The sequence below is a fragment of the Sabethes cyaneus genome, chromosome 1, assembly GCF_943734655.1.
Source record: "Sabethes cyaneus chromosome 1, idSabCyanKW18_F2, whole genome shotgun sequence".
NCBI lineage: Eukaryota > Metazoa > Arthropoda > Insecta > Diptera > Culicidae > Sabethes > Sabethes cyaneus.
In genome coordinates, this window is record NC_071353.1 from 10,160,200 (window position 1) to 10,178,021 (window position 17,822).

The 17,822-nt window shown below is 41.0% G+C and overlaps 1 protein-coding gene across 2 annotated transcripts in view; it reads right to left on the reverse strand.

Moving 5' to 3' along the window:
• LOC128732980 (tubby-related protein 4) overlaps positions 1-12,108 on the reverse strand; it is a 97,511-nt gene extending 85,403 nt beyond the window's left edge. For both annotated transcript variants that reach the window (XM_053826488.1, XM_053826487.1), the window contains exons 1-2: positions 12,000-12,108; positions 11,195-11,842 (exon numbers count right to left, since the gene is read on the reverse strand). The gene's annotated coding sequence lies outside the window, so the exon portion shown is untranslated. The remainder of the gene's footprint in view (positions 1-11,194; positions 11,843-11,999) is intronic.
• Positions 12,109-17,822: the final 5,714 nt, after the last annotated feature.

The following is a 17,822-nucleotide window of genomic DNA, read 5'->3' on the forward strand; positions in this document are numbered from 1 at the left end:
CATAATCCCACTTCCATTTCGAATTGCCAACAAATCTGTTTCGAAATAGCAAAGAAGCTTTGTTGTTCAGCCCGATTGTGGTGGGACACGGCTGATGATTTAAACGGTCTACTGTGTATCATTTGTTGCTAATGAAGTAAAGAAAAACCACAGCTTATGCTTTTTTACTTGTTCGGAATTTTACTGTTGGTGACGCAGCTAACCACAAAACAGCTACAAAGCTACAGAAAAGTCCTTTTCAACCTCTGTAGTACACACTATGTCTTTAACGTAAAATTGAAAGCAATCATCAGGTTTAGATGTTTGAATCCATTATTTCCTCAGCTACTTTAGGCAACCCATAAAGGGGAGTAATATTATACTAAAAACTTTTTTCTGTTTCAGTACTGTAAAAATAGTAGTAGTCAGTGCTCGAAAAAATTGACAGCCCTGTCTGAAGACGAATATAAAACGCATTCAGCGAATATAGGAAGTATTCTTTCATTTTTCAGTTCATGGGCATATACGCAATTTGTCTTGAATTAACAATATGAGAAACATAAATAACAGATTTTAAGACATGCTGATACTAATATCACAACATTCTGACCATGCGTTCCAAAGTTATCATCTTTTAAAAACAAGAATTCCGAAAAAATTCGATAAAAAATATGGTGCGAATATTTCCTTTTCTACGTTTGAAGAAAAAGGACATCTAGAACAAAATGTTCGATCTCAAATTTTTCCTATGATTAATTTACATGTTTTTTACCTTTGTTATACTATAACAAAGGTTTAAAAATTGGTCGAAAAACACGAAATTGATCCGAGGCCCGGAGGGCCAAGTCACATATACCAATCGATAGGGTTCGACGATTTGAGCAATGTCTGTGTGTGTGTGTGTGTGTGTGTGTGTGTGTGTGTGTGTGTGTGTGTGTGTGTGTGTGTGTGTGTGTGTGTGTGTGTGTGTGTGTGTGTGTGTGTGTGTGTGTGTGTGTGTGTGTGTGTGTGTGTGTGTGTGTGTGTGTGTGTGTGTGTGTGTGTGTGTGTATGTATGTAATGATTTTTTCTATCGCCTGTTTCTCAGAGACGGCTGAACCGAATCGTTCGCTATTACTTTTGTTTGAAAGGTGTTATTGTCTAGTAGATCACTATTGAGTTGTTTCGTGATACGACGTTTCGTTTAAAAGTTATAAGCAAAAATGTGAAAAATACGTGACACGGGTTTCTCCGGAACTACATGACCGATTTCAACGATCTTAGTATCAAATGAAAGCCCTTATTAAAGCTAAATTTTACAGGAATTTTTATTTGAAAACAAACAAGTAGTTTAAAAGTTATGCTTAAAAAACCTGTTTTGACAAGGTAATAATTATCGCCTGTTTCTTAGAAATGGCCAAACCGATTTATGCGCTATTAGTCTCATTTGAAAGATAACATATCCTAATAGATCACTATTGAATGATTTTTTGATTGGACGTTTAATTTGAAAGTTATGAGTAACCGTATACACCACACCAAAATTAACAATAATTTATAATGATTTTAACCAAGATAATTTACATTATTTCAATTATTTTAATATCAAACGAGAGGTTTTCACACTACGAATATATATGCAAAATTTCATAAGAATTGGTTCTACCGATCAAAAGATATTAACCCTCGAACACTCGCGCCAACTTTTGTAACACAGTTACTCGCGCGCAAAATAGCCCCAAACCGACGAAAACGTGTGCACTAGAGTTTTGAGTAGGAAAACTTGGTTTTAGGTTTATCGAACCTTTGGAAGAGTTTCTAGAAATTGAAAGCTCTATCGTCTGGTGGGATTTAAATTTTGATTAATCCCCCTAAAAGTGAAATAAAAATTTTTTTTTCAGTGTCAATATAACACATTGATGTGTTTTGCAAAGTTATAGAGCATATTATGACAAAAAATTTTGCTAAAGACCGTAACCTTCTATCTCTGCAGTGAAGATAGAAAAACCTTATTTATTGTATATGAATTTGTAAAATCAGTTTTTTTTATTTTTGCACTTTTTGTAATTGTTGCAGGACTATTTCATGTACTACAAAATTGTACAAATGGTAAAAATACACAACTTTGCTGAAAATAGTATACCTGTATGTTTGCTTGTTTAGGAACTGTAGAACTTTGATTATAAAGAATACCCTAATTTTGACTCTGAAGTACTCGACCAGCAGACGGATACATTTTAAACATTTCACATTGGCTGATAGTTTTGCTGCATTCGTTTTCCCAACAATTTAAATTATTAATGCATTAATGGATTTTATCCTGGTTTCCTGGATCGGTTTCCACAAATCTGCTCCATTTTACCTCACTGTGCTTACGGACAATGGACCAGCTTGATCAGGTTGACGCTGCTTACACTGATTTGAAGGCAGCGTTTGACCGTGTCGAACATAATATTCTGCTAGCTACGCTTAGTAAACTAGGATCGTCGGCTAGTTTAATAGCACGGCTTGGTTCTTATCTATTATATCGCAAAATGGCCATGAAATTAGGATCATCTCAATCTGGTTGGTTTGGAAATTGCTCAGGTGTTCCTCTGGGTAGCACTTTAGGACCTTTATTGTTTTCACTGTACATAAATGACCTTTCCCGGCTATCACCGTTTGACACAAGACTATTTTATGCTGACGACACCAAACTTTACATGATCATTTGTACTGAAACGGACTGCTTAAGACTACAAAACTGATCAATATGTTTGCTGAATGGTGTGATTGTAACAGTATGACGATTAGCATCCCCAAATGCTCCGTTAGTATTCCAAAAAAAAACAAACATTGACCTACGACTACTGTCTATGTGGTCAGTCCTTGCGACGAAGCAATGTTGTAACCGAGTTCGGCATTGTACTGGATGACCAATTGACCTTTAGACAACATTACGACAACATTTGGTGCGTAACCGACATCACTGGCATTGGCACCCAAAAAATGGCCTGTTCACCCTTAAGCAATGTTAAATCGGGCAGCAAAACTTGTTGTTGGCTGTACCAAATGATGGCAGTTTAAGTTTATTTATGCTGTTTAGTACAATTTGCTGAATATTCTTGCGGTTTGGTAATATATTATACATCTATATATATAAGAGGCTTGTCTGTAGCCGAAACCAGGTCTCTGACAGGACGTCATAAGAGGCTTCGGTAACTAAAAACGTCATGCTTTCGTAGCAATGGGTTGTCACCTCACTGGTCGACTGCTGGACTACTCGATTGCTTAACTGGTTGACTAGACTGCTCGACTGGTCTGGTCTATTAGACTGCTCGATTTGGTTGCTCGACCGGACTATTTAACTGTACTGCTCGACTGAACTGTTCGATTCGACTGCTCGACTCAACTGCTTGACTGAACAGCTATATTTAACTGCTCGAGTGGACTACTCGACTTAACTCAGTAAAGTCAAATCAATAAAGACAAATCAAATTGACTTAATTCTTCGATTCGACTACTTGACACATTTACTTGACTTACTACTCGACCCGACTGCTCGATTTAACTGCATGATTGAATTGCTCGATTCGACTTATCGACTGGACAGCTTGATACATCTGCACGATTTGACTACTCGACTCAACTGCTTGACTGAACTGGTCGATTGAACTGCTTGACTGGACTGCTTCACTGGACAGCTTGATTCATCTGCTCGATTTGACTGCTTGAGGCTCGACTAGACTACTCGATTAAACTGCTCGACTGGACTACTCGACTCAACTGCTCGATTGAACTGTTCAACTCAACTGCTCGACTCGACTACTTACTGCTTGACTGGACAGCTTGATTCAACTGCTCGACTTGACTGCTCGATTTGACCGGTCGACTGAACTGCTCGACTGGAATGCTTGACTGAACAGTTTGATTTAACTGCTCGATTTGACCGGTCGACTCGACTGCTCGACCCAACTGGTTGACTCGACTGTTTGATTCGACTTCTCGACTCGATTGCTTGTCACCGAAATCATATGGTGTCAAATCAGACCGGACCAAGTTGCAAAATTCAGAGTTATAAGATGATTTCGAACGCATCCAACTTTGAATGCGTTTTTCTCGAAGTCAGAATTTTGTCACACGGTTCTGTCTGACTTAACACCGACCGTATGAATCGGTTAGCGGCCGACGATTGACAGCTCAGAGCCACATATTATGCAATAAGAACTAATACTAAGATTAAACATCTTCGCAAACACTGGCCAATGGAATGTATCCGCAGTTTTCTGAAGACATTTATATTTTCCGGATCGTAAGATTCGAGCTCAACTAATCATATAATATTTTTCTGTTGAATAAGTGAAAATACGACAACAGTTTATCCAGTTTTGGTAAAAGTGGAATGAAAATAGATGTTCGTTACGCTGAAATCCTAGCGTGCCACCCCGTTGGGTTGAAATCATGATTAATAAATAATAAATAATAATAAAGAATAGTGAACATATAGCTTTTAGCTAGTCAAGTCTAAGGACCCATACGGGGTAAAAGAGACTAGGACGTGACGCGACTTCGCTCACAAACATTTTTGTTGAATAACAGCTTATTAAGCGATTGTTGCCCGGTAATTAGCTATACAATGGTTGAATAAGCTACTATTTAAAAAAATGTTTGTTGGGTAGTCCTACTTCGGGCAAAAAAGGGGCGCACGTATAACTACAGTAAGAAAAATCGCGTCGCATCGCAGGTCGCTTGCACTCTGGTGGTACCATAAGGTACCATTTGCTGTTATTCGTATTTGCAGCCAGCTGTTAGAATGCAGGACAATTGCGGGCCTAGTGGTACGATCCAAATTGACTCTAACAGGCTCTTCCAGCTGGGATTCGATCATACGATGACTGGCTTGCCAGTCCAGCATCGTACTTCAGGGCTATCTGGGAGGCTTTTAGCTACTAGCAATTTGAAAAATAGGGCTTCATTTCTGAACATGCGGTCCATGCAAGGATGCAGCTAATATCTTGACGTAACAAAGTCGCGAGCAATTTGTATCAATTTTCAAAATTATAATTGTAGACAAACGAAACTATTAAACTTAACAGTGCCAAGCCCTTTATTGTTTCATTTGATATAGTTTGCTTCAAACGTCATCTATTTTGAAAAAGATGTTTTCAATAATCTATTATCAGTGTTTTTTGGACGTGTTTAATTAGTAATGGGTTAATCACAGATATGTCTGCATATTTTTCTTTTAGAGTGTATTAAAATGTCATTACAGCTTGCAAGTTTGTTTTGAATTTTCATTCGTTTAAGAGTTCTGGTAAATACGGACGCAAAAAGGAAACTTTAAATAAATTTGTTTTTGGAAAATTTTCGGCCGTGTGCTATTTTAAAGAAACAGGAGTCAGTCGGAATAAACGAAAGTACCATCAAGCCATACAAGGAAACCGGTTTTTGGAAAATACTCTCCAAAACCTGGCCGTAAACGCACTGTCAAGACACCAAAAGTCATCAAACGAGTGGGAGAGCGAATTCGACGAAAACCAGATTAGTCTGGACGTAAGTTGGCCAAGAAACTGGAAATTTGGCAGTCAACCGTGAAGAATATTTTGAAAGATGATCTTCGATTAATTCCTTAAAGAGAACAACGGAAGCACGGTTTGACTGAAAAGCAGAAGGTCGGCAACTGCTCAAGGTGATTGTGAAATTTTGTTTTTGGACGAAAAATGTTTCTACTACAAGAACACCACAACCACCAACATGATCGAATATATGCAGCACATTTTTCTGATATTCCTCGGGACAAACTAGCTGTTCAGAGGTTCCAGAATGTTTCCAGCGTGATGGTATGGATGGATGTTTTTTCAAAAATTTCAAAATTTCATTGCTGTTCATTGAACGTGGTGTCAACCATTTGTTACCCATCGTCAAAAACATTACATATTGCTTCCAACAAGATTCTACACCGTCTCACCAGGCGAAAGCTACACAAACTTAGTGTGAGGACCATTTTTCAGATTTCAATCTTAGCCTTAGCCTATCAACTTCTATGCATTGGGTTACATGCCTGGTAAACTTCGAAACTTTACACGAAATATACTCAAAACTAAAATTTATGCAAGCGTCTTATTTTTGTGACCATTTACTTCACTGACAGCTATTGCTACTCACCCTGTACATTCATTTGTTTCAGTTCCCCTATTGTAAGAGAAGACCAGTGTAACATAGTTTACAGCCGTATGTTTATTAGATCCATACTTTGGATTGTAGAAGTTTACCTTTTATATGCAACAAGGTAATAAGAACCAAGTAGAATCACGTAAGTATTTTTTGCCCTTTCATTTCCGTGCTATTCTACAGTATATGCAAATAGTGGAACTAATTATCCCAAAATTTCAAAATTTAATTCAGTAATTCTTAATATAAATTATTCGAAGATATAGAAATAGAATCCATTGCCAACTAATTTCACTAGAAAACAACCTAACCAAAACCATTGGAGGGTTAACAGACTCAGTCGACTGGAAGGAAAGAGTATGCTGTGGAAACACACACACACACAACACACAGCGTGCAACATAAACTGCGGAAAGGATGATACTTGAAGTTACTGTTATCTCTCGGAAACACGATCCGCCGTTCGTTAAAACATGCACTTACTTCAGATGATGCTTTTCCATCAACGTAAGTACCAAGCTAGGGAAAAAGGAAAAGGATTGTGCATCCGTCGTGGTTCTCTCTAACATGGTGTATTAGTATGAATGCTTATCTTTAAATCACAACAAATATTATCTTGGCAAACGTTACGTTATGTGTCCATGTCCGCCGGACCGACAAAACAAAGGGATGAAATCAGAGATCTTCACTGCTGACGGCTGACTGGCATGGCTGTTACCTGTCGCCTTGGCAAAGTTTGACAAATATTCTTTCATACTATATAAGAGCCGTAACCGTGAAGGGGCCGTTTGACCCCTTGGTTTTTTGGGTTTATTTTCACAGCCTCACTATACCGCCTGAGGGGGCATTGTACCTTTTCAATTTTATAAAATCGAAATATTTTTATGGATTATTTCGAAACATCATGTTTCGCACCATGGCCATATCACGCGCTTCACTTCAGTATAGCTTCGAGTTTTGACTATAAAACCATACAAATGTAAAATCCCTACAGTGTAAAACCCTACAAATATAAGTTACCACGCAATATGCATAACAGAGGGTGTTAGTGTGCTAGCAAAATGTGTAGGATGATGTTTTCTAAAAAAATCTCGTCTATGTGTAATGTCAGTTCGTCCGTGTTAACAGTTTCGCATATCGTATAGTTTTATAAAATCATTGAAATGCTCTATTTTTATATCATTTCCACCAAATATCAGTACGTGACCGCATGTTTAAGGTTTGCAGTTTGTTAGAAGCTACGCTATATCTAGTTTAGATTTCATCAACCCACGCGAACACGGCAACATTGTAAGTTACCCCTATCAGGGCACAGGAAATGCAAAAAACGTGTCCTTTGCTGGGTATTCCGCACACCGCACGGGACCGAGTCTGCACTAAGTGACGATACAATTAAATTCGCTTGTGTTGATGATGGGCTTCGCCACGTTGAACGAGGTCAGTAAACCGCCAGGAAAGGCTAGTGCACTGTCGCGGCCATTGTACTGTGAACATAGAGCCGTCATCTAGTCGTCATTTAATAGAACTTGATTGGTTTTTCTTTATTTCGATTAAAAGCAAGGATAAAGAGAATAATTTTTTGTGAGAAAAAAACAAATCCACCGAACGTATAGGTAATAAAGTATAGTCAATATTGTTCCTTGCAGAGATATTTTCGCAATCACAGTAACAGTAGACTTCGTCGTGAATGATGTCTATATCATGGGCGCTACGTTTACTGCTGTTCATATTCACGGTTTAGTGCTAATTTCCGTCGTAGTAACGAAAGCCACTTGAATTTTTATCATTTCTTCAACGGTTTTTAATGAATGATCCAAAAGTCCTTTTACTGACTTGACTTATACGCACTTGTCTCATGCGGACTGGTGCGAAATGTGCTACGAATGTGCTCACGTACCAAATACGCAAATACGATCCATTAGTAATAACAACTTTCCCGTAGCAAAATAAGGCTGTGAATGTTTTTAAATGATATAAATCTTTTTTAATCAGTTTCTTCTTCAGCATAGAGCCGGGGTGGCTCGTGCTGTTTCAAGCACTCGTCTCCATTCAACTCGGTCTTGGGCCACTCGTCGCCAATTTCCTAGTCACCTCAAAAATCGCAAATCGCTTTCGACCTGGTCGAGCCCTCGTGCACGTTGGGCCCCCCTGTTCCTGGTGCCGGTGGGGTTGTCGAAGAGGACTATTTTCGTCGCACTGTCGTCCGGCATCCTTACGACGTGTCCGGCCCACCGTAACCTGCTAACTTTCGCTAGATGTATGATAGGAGTCTCCCCAAGCAGTGCCGGTAGCTCGTGATTCATACGCCTCTACCACTCTCCGCTTTCAGTTTGTACTCCGCCAAATATCGTCCGCAGCACTTTCCGCTCGAACACGGCAAGGGCGCGTATGTCCTCCGTGAGCAGCGTCACGGTTTCAAGTCCATAAAGAACTACCGGTCTAATCAGGGTTTTGTACATTGTTAGCTTTGTGCGGCGGCGTATGCTTCCTGATCGTAGCGTTTTACGAAGGGCAAAGTAGGCCCGATTTCCCGCTGGGTGCGCCGCTAGATTTCCTTACTGGTGTTGTAGTCCGCGGTCACCAGCGATCCCAAATACACGAACTCCTCTACCACCTCTAGTTCGTTGCCGTCAACGGTTACCGTCGGTGGGGGACGCGCGTTTGTTTCCTTTGAGCCTCTTCCTTTCATGTATTTGGTCTTCGACGCGTTTATTTTTAGTCCAATTCTCCTAGACTCCGCTTTCACTCTGGCGTAGATTGCCTCCGCCGTCGCAAAGTTCCTGGCTATGATATCGAAGTCATCTGCAAAGCCAAGAAGTTGACTACCCTTGGTAAAAATCGTGCCTCTCGTTTCGATGCCCGCTCGTCCGATCACCCCCTCAAGAGCAATGTTGAACAGAATGCAGGATAAACCGTCACCTTCTCTTAACCCTCGCCGCGTCTCGAAGGGACTCGAGAGTGTCCCAGAGATGCGTACGAAACACATCCCTCGATCTAATGTAGCTCTGATTAGTCGCGTCAATTTGTCCGGAAAACCGTGTTTGTGCATTATCTACCATAGCTTGTCTCGATCGACTGTATCGTATGCTGCTTTGAAATCAATAAAGATGTGATGCGTGGGCACGTTGTACTCCCGACATTTTTGCAAGATCTGTCGGATGGTAAAAATTTGGGCCGTAGCTGCGCGAGCCCCCATGAAACCCGCCTGATAATTCCCTACGAAACCTTGTGCTATCGGTTACAACCGGCGTAATAGGATCTGGGAGAGTACCTTGTAGGCGGCGTTTACCAGCGTAATACCACGATAGTTGGAGCAGTCTAGCCGATCACCCTTTTTGTAGATGAGACAAATCACTCTTTCCGTCCATTCCTCCGGTAGCTTTTCCTCCTCCCAAATCCTCGAAATAACTCAGTGTAGAGCCTTTGCTAGCATTTCTCAACCATGTTTATAAAGCTCTGCCGGTAGGCGGTCCTTCCCAGCGGCTTTATTGGTCTTCAGCAGACCGATTTCTCGTTTGACTTCTTGGAGATCAGGTGCTAGGACATTACTAACTTCCATGGGCGCTCCTAGGTTAATTTCCGTTCCGCCTCCTTTTGTGACTTCGCCATTAAGGTGTTCATCGAAGAACTGCTTTCATCTGTCGACCATCTAGCGCTCGTTTGTGATTAGTTTCCCTCCCTCGTCCCTACACATGTCATGTTTCGGTGCGTAGCCCTTCCTAGTTTGGTTCACCTTCTCATAAAACTTGCGCGTGTCATTAGCTCAGAAAAGTTGTTCTAATCCTTCACGATCTCTGTCCTCCTTTTGGCGCTTTTCCTCCTCAGAATCGTGGTCAACTGGTTCCTAGCTCGTCGGTATTTGGCCAGGTTCTCTCCAGTGGCAATACTTAGATAATTAGATAGATAATTTTTCCAAGCAGTTTTTCCCCTCCACCGCTTGTTGGCATTCCTCATCAAACCAATCATTTTGTGTACTCCGAGGCTCAATATCTAGTCCCGCGGTAGCCAATAAAAATTAAGTCATAAAGTAATAAAAATTAAGTATAACAGAGTAACTGTACCACAAATAAGATGTGATTAGTGATTGTTTTCCAGGTAGGTAAACATAGATTAGCGAAAATTTTTGATTTTACTGCCACTAGAAAAGCGCCATCTCCTGAGCGCCTGATGAACTTGCAAGATCTGCAGCAAACAAGTCAGTTTTCGCTATTAGATGAAACAGATGTTCCATTTTAGCTTTCATCTTAACATGAACGTTATTGGAGAACCCATGAAACATATGAACGACGGAATATATTTAAATATAGTTTAAACGGTTTATTACATGCTATTCTAATTTAAACCAGCCGCATCGATTATAACAACGATTATAACGCTGAGTAGTCCCTTTTCGTTCTAGTAGCACATAAAACAGACTGGTTATGACAACCTATTGACCTAGACTACTCGGACTCGGACAGCAAATGACACCCGGCGCTCAGCTCTCATCTTACCGGGCAGCGATTCTGGTCCATTGCAAATGCTCCTATTTTTAGATGATCGTGAACTTCTCACCATACCGATCGTACACCATCATCGCGGCTGCCATCAGCTGCTCGTCTCTCGTACCTGCACATTAGGCGCTAGAAAGAGAAGATCGATCTGCTTGTGCTTGTTTTGATTACAGAGCATCCAAAGAAATATTTGCAAAATACGGACTGCTCATGCTGGTGAAAAAACATTTAGTCATACGTTTCATTTGCATTGAACGAAGGTAGTAGTATTTAGTCACGAACAGACCAAGTGAAGCGTGACAATCGCAAATCAAACCGAGCGAGCAAATATAAGCGAAGTGTAATAAACTGAGATTTTAAAACGATATTGGCCTTGACTTTTTCAAGCGGACATCTGCAGTGGCGTCGCCTGGATGTTATGCAATTTGCAACCAATTCCGTTTGCGAGGATCCGGCGCCTTCATGCCAGGAATATGTCAACGAGCCGACCAGCCAGCCGACAGACAGGCTAGCATATTTGCAAATACCCACACTTACAAACAAGCTGGAATCTTTTATCTACCACAACCCAGCTACAAAATATAGGTACATACCTTTTTGTCTAGGTCCTTTCGACCAACAGCCGCCCTCTCGAGCGTGCAGACCGGCGTTGGATTGAATTTGGCATCGATCCCACAGATTGGTGTGTGGGAGAATTATTGATAAGGCTTGCGGCCGATGGCAATCGTCCCGGCAACTAATCACCTACATATGCATACGAATGTGTCGTTCTGTGGCCAATTCCCCCGGCGAACGAAGTGATGAATGCTGCAAACAGGAGGTTTTCAATAGCTCACCGCTCGCAACACGTTGTCGTTCTTGAAAAATAATCCAATTTCACAAATCAGCTTTGGTTTATTATTTTTTCACTTTTCGTAAACTAGATTTTCCCATCACAACAGAAGCGCTTTTCCACCCTGCATCGGAACGCAGGAACACTCGCACACACACTAAAATCACCACCCCATCGGAGTACCCAATTCGATCGAAGCAGGCCTAGAATTATGTCACTTGACATCCATTTCCTCTAAGCAGGACGCCACTTGTTTCCGAGCACTCACGAAAAAAGGGTTTTCCTTAACCCAATTTTCTTCGCCTCCTCTGGTGGCGTTTTGATGACACCGAAATGTTAGCTACTTAATTTTAGTAACATTGTATCCCAAATACAAGAAAATTATTGATTTAATAACAATCCTGCGGATCTAAAAATAAAATTTATATACACACATGGATACCACTATTTGTTTGGTACTAATATTCTTCGGAAAATTCACCATCACCGATCAGGACAACACAGAGAAATGACTCGAAAATTGTTTTTCTCGTGTGCGTCTCACGTGCCAAAGTCTTTCCAATTACCTAAATGATCACCGCTTCAGTTTTATCAACTACTTAAAAATCCATGATACAAGGTATATACTCCTTAATCTATTACAGTGCGGAACTATGACCACTCCAAGGGCTTGTTGTAAGCTAAACGTCAAATCTGCAACTGCGAGAAAATTTTTACTTTCCAACAGAGCACACCAGAGGACAGCATTTTCTCGACACGGTTTGTCACTGTATTCGTGAACGGCTATCGATTTTCCACCCATAGAGCCCCATTCTGCCGCCCTCCCCCCAACGGCCGGGTGCCAACAGCGCTACGATGATAACGCAAACATCCGATTCCCTTACGACAGTCGCAACCGCCGCCTGTACGACTACCAGCTCCGCCGCGATGGAAACAGTGGAAGCACAGCGACACCGACCAGCAACGACAACGATGACGACGACGACAGCTTGTCGGAGGGGATCCCGAAATTTGTGTGATGGAATGGCGCGCAAGGATACGGGTGGGGTTGGAAAAACCATGTGCTGCCTTCCCGCTCGGCATACAGCGAGCCGATGTGGTACGCACACAACCATGATGTATGCGCGCGGTTGTTTATTATCCTCTACTGTACGGTGCGTGGGGTGTGGCAAGCAAAGAGAGGTGAAATTTTGCACATCGCCAGACAGCACAGCCGTCCTATTTTTACGATATTTACTGTCAGATCGTTCAGCACATTTAACGGTTGGTGTCTTCGATAAACTGAGGACGGCGGCTTTTATGATGCAATACCATGGGCCCGCACTAATGTGACCATCTATAATTTGGACATTCTATTCTAAACTAAATTTAATCTAATAGTATATTGAGGATAACTGTTCCATATGTTGTTAAGAAATCAATGGTTACCTGGTACTCTTCACCTGTCGACACGAAAGATGACGAACCAGTTTGTTTACTTTGCTCATTTGGAGCCCCGATTTGTGTGGAAGAGAGTTTATTCAGCTTCAATAAAACAGGTGGTGGACGAAGTTTGCAGGATTTTCTGCATAAGCCGCAGTTGGTTTCCAGAGGATTGTTAAAGGCAATTTTTACTTCGAAGACGAGTTTTTTGACAAAGAATTCCATCGACAAATATGGAATGGAACCTAAGTAACAACGGTAGCTGAATGGCAAGAGCAATTGCTGTTTACTGGCTGCTTTAAGGTGATCAAAGCTGCATAAACTAAGCACTTAAATGGTGCTTGAACAAGCGATGTTTAAACTACTTTAAGTTCTTCAAACCAGCTCTCTCTCAAAGGCTGACTGAAAGGCTTGATAGTGGATTTTAATGCTAAATAATCCGCTTCTAAACAGCCATAAACATCAAACCATTTTACGGCTACTTAAAGGTGTTAAAGTGTAGAGTAGAGGCTTTCATTAGGCTCACAGCTTTCAAACTACTTTAAGGCTGCTTAAAGGTGTTAAAGTGGCTTTACAAACTTCTATCAAGTTTTCATTCGGCTCACAGCATACATACTGTCAGATCATAGAATTTCGTAATTCGGCTGACAGCAAAAGTTTGTCAGTTATCGACATTATCGACTGCTTTCAGGTGTAAAGATAATCCCACTGTCTGTTCTGCAGATGCAGATGGGGCGAATCATACGGTGAGTGCTTATGGACCAGAAGGCGGCAGGTTCAATTCCCAAAAAACATGCATTTTTAATTAGCTTACTTAAACGAATTAAAGTTATCCGAAATTTTAAACATCGCGTTCGACTATGCTTCCGGCAAAATAAAAATATCGCGTTCCATTTTTATAAATTTAAAAATAGATTTTTTTTGGCTACATAAAGGTTAATGAGACGTTGATTAAGCGACTGGAAAAGCATATTGCATAACTATTTCTTGTTCTAAAAATAGAATTGACAGCATTGAGCAAACTGGTTGTTTAAAAGTGCGCAATATCATTGCAGCTTTAAAAGCAGCTGTTAACAAGCTCGAAGCCTGATAAAATTGCCGGATTTAGACGTTTAAGAGCTGAAAAAAGGTTTTTACTTCTGAAACTAAACCCTAGTTCAGCCACAGGTTGAATAAAATCAGCTATAAAAGCGTTTGATCAGTATAATCAATATACAGCAAAGTTAATTGGGCGGTTCGTTAATTGGGTGTTCGCTAATTGGGCTATGTGACAACTTGAATGTCAAAATTGTATGGAATTTTCGAGTTTAGAAATTTCTAACAACTGTCAGTCGGCCCAATTAGCGAATCAGCTATAGTGCAGTCGTGGCCCAATTAACGAATTCAGGCTGTATATAGAATGCCAGTGTCGCTGGTGCTTCATGGATATTTTGGTGGCAAACATGTTGCTGGTTCGTGTCTTGGATACGGGAACTACATTGTCAAATTGCCCAATAGAAAACTTTCCTGCCGACGAAATACCCCAAAACGACCAAATCGGGTGATTTATCCTACGTGATTTACGGAAAAGCAGAAGGATTACCTTTTTAGTTTGACAATCAGATTCCCGTTTCGAATCGATCACTCACACATATGCGCATACAGTGTAAATACGTAATTTTCAAATGTGTGATGTTTACCACGAGCACTGCAGCGACACTGGCATTCTATATATATATTGATTGAACTGTTTGATCAGCCTGAAATTGTTACTTGGGAAATGCGGATTTAGCTGTGTTGGGAGCAAATTATAAAAACAGTTTCTCGTTGCCGTCAGACGGAACAGTTCAAGGTTACACATTCTACATAGGTGAGATCGTTCAAATTTACTATATATTTTATATATATAGTTTATTATTCAAATATTTTCACCCTTTATTGATAAGATCTTTGTCTGTATTGTGTGAATAATCGTAAATATTTAGGTTTAGTTCAGAATAAAAAAATTATCCTAGAAGTATGGATAAATCCGTGCAAGATGTTTTATTTTTGTATATTTTCGTACGTTTTACAATTTTATGCGGAGATTCCACCTATTTGGACTGCCACGCGAACATTATTAGCGTGGTTATTTTCTGCGTGACCCACACATGTTTGCAATTTAGTGATTTGACCCATCAGCTTATCGTTATTGCGTCCCCACTGCACCCCTTCTTGCTTGACAAGCATATTTTCAATTTATTTGGTAAGTACAGGATAATTATTATTAAAATATGAATTTGCATAGGGCTTGTAAAATTGCCATGGGTATAAATGTCCATTAGAACTTGACCCTCCTCTATCGACAGACTTCGGGTTTAGTGTAAAGATTCAATTGACTCAATAGCGGTACCGCCCAATTGAGATTCAAACCTACGACGACTGGCTTGTTAGATCAGCATTGTACCCCGGAGCTAATTGGGTGGGCTGCAATGAAACCTATTAGAGGCTTCTGCACACTTTTAAACAGCGTATTTGCGTCATGCCTGGTAAATGGCTGGATAATGCGGAATATAGACCCCATAGTGGTCGGTAGCCTCTTATCCAGCAACTCCCCAGGGCCCAGTTTTACCAGAGCGGTACTAGGTTGAGCCTCGGAGTACACAAAAGGATTGGTTTGATGGGAAATGCCAACAAGCGGTGGAGGGGAAAAACTGCTTGAAAAAATTATCTGAGTATCGCCACTAGAGAGAACCTGGCCAAATACCGACGAGCTAGGAACCAGTTGCCAACGATGCTGAGGAGGAAAAAGCGCCAAAAGGAGGACAGAGATCGTGAAGAATTAGGGCAACTATTACGAGCTTATGACACTCGCAAGTTTTATGAGAAGGTGAACCAAACTAGGAAGGGCTACGCACCGAAACATGACATGTGTAGGGACGAGGGAGGGAAACTAATCACAAACGAGCGCTAGGTGGTCGACAGATGAAAGCAGTTCTTCGATGAACACCTTAATGGCGAAGTAGCAGAAGGAGGCGGAACGGAAATTAACCTAGGAGCGCCCATGGAAGTTAGTAATATCCTAGCACCTGATCTCCAAGAAGTCAAACGAGAAATCAGGCTGCTGAAGACCAATAAAGCCGCTGGGAAGGACCGTCTACCGGCGGAGCTTTATAAACATGGTGGAGAAATGCTAGCAAAGGCTCTACACTGAGTTATTTCGAGGATTTGGGAGAAGGAAAATCTACTGGAGGCATGGATGGAAGAAGTGGTTTGTCTCATCTACAGAAAGGGTGATCGGCTAGACTGCTGCAACTAACGCGGTATTACGCTGGTAAACGCCGCTTACAAGATACTCTCCCAGATCCTGTTACGCCAGTTGTCACCGATAGCACACCGATAGCAGTAGGGAATTAACAGACGGGTTTCATGGGGGCTCGCGCAACTACGTACCAAATCTTCACTATCCGACAGATCTTGCAGAAATGTCGGGAGTACAACGTGCTCACGCATAACATCTTTATTGATTTCAAAGCAGCATACGATACAGTCGATCGATACAAGCTATGGCAGATAATGCACGAACACGGTTTTCCGGACAAACTAACGCGACTAATCAGAGCTACATTGGATCGAGTGATGTGTTTCGCACGCGCGTTTCGGCGAGGGTTGAGACAAGGTGACGGTTTATTCTGCATGCTGTTCAACATCGCTCTTGAGGGGGTGATCCGACGAGCGGGCATCGAAACGAGAAGCACGATATTTACCAAGGGTAGCCAACTTCTAGGCTTTGCAGATGACTTCGATATCATAGCCAGAAATTTTCCGACGGCTGAGGCAATCTACGCCAGACTGAAAGCGGAGTCTAGGAGAATTGGGCTAAAAATAAATGCGTCGAAGACCAAATACATAAAAGGAAGAGGCTCAAAGGAAACAAATACGCGTCTCCCACAGACGGTAACCATCGACGGCGATGAACTAGAAGTTGTAAAGGAGTTCGTGTATTTGGGATCGCTGGTGACCGCAGACAACAACACTAGTAATGAGATCTAGCGGCGCATCCAAGCCGGAAATCGGGCTTGCTTTGCCCTTCGTGACACGCTACGATCAGGAAGCGTACGCCGCCGCACGAAGCTATCAATGTACAAAACTCTTATTAGACCGATAGTTCTCTATGGACTTGAAGCCGTGACGCTGCTCACGGAGGACATACGCGCCCTTGCTGTGTTCGAACGGAACCCCGGCTCTATGCTGAAGAAGAAGAAGAAGAAGATTTGCGTCATGTTGTCAATTCTATCTTTAAAACGAGAAAAAGTTGTGCAATGCTTTTCCAGTCGCTTAATTAGTCTATTTTTATTGCTATTTGCATTTGTATAGGCGAGAAAAGTTGCCAAAATATCATAGAAAAGATAACATGAATCTGGGTTGTTTACTATTTGAATTTTAATGGTTACGTAAAATTGTTATCGACGTTAAGATTAATATAAAAATATTTTCTAAATGCATAAGCCAGCATATACAAAATAAATGAAAAATTAAACATATTTATTATTCTTACAACTGGTACTGGTACCACTGCCAAATCAAATGTTGGCTCAGATGTGAGAGTTGTACATAATGAGGAAATGCCGATCAAAATCTATGACAATTATTGACAAAGTTTTGTTATCGTTAATAATTAATAACAATAGTATTACAGCATAAGCAAAAATAAACAAGAAAAAAACTGTTAAATATTACAAGAAGATTTCTCTTCCAACCCTCCAAATTTCGATATTCTTCCGAGACGATAAAGCTTCATGGTATCGATATTTATCGATATGTATAAGGCTATTAACGGTATTATCAGTAGCACACTTTTCGTCACAGTCTAGTTACACTTTATAACTGTGCAGTCCAATTGAGGTTGAAGAGTGCAATGTACATACATTCAAAAAACTGGAACGCGTCTATTTCACGTGGAACTGCTCAATAGCACTTTCAGCTTAGGACTTTTTGGCAAGTCGCTC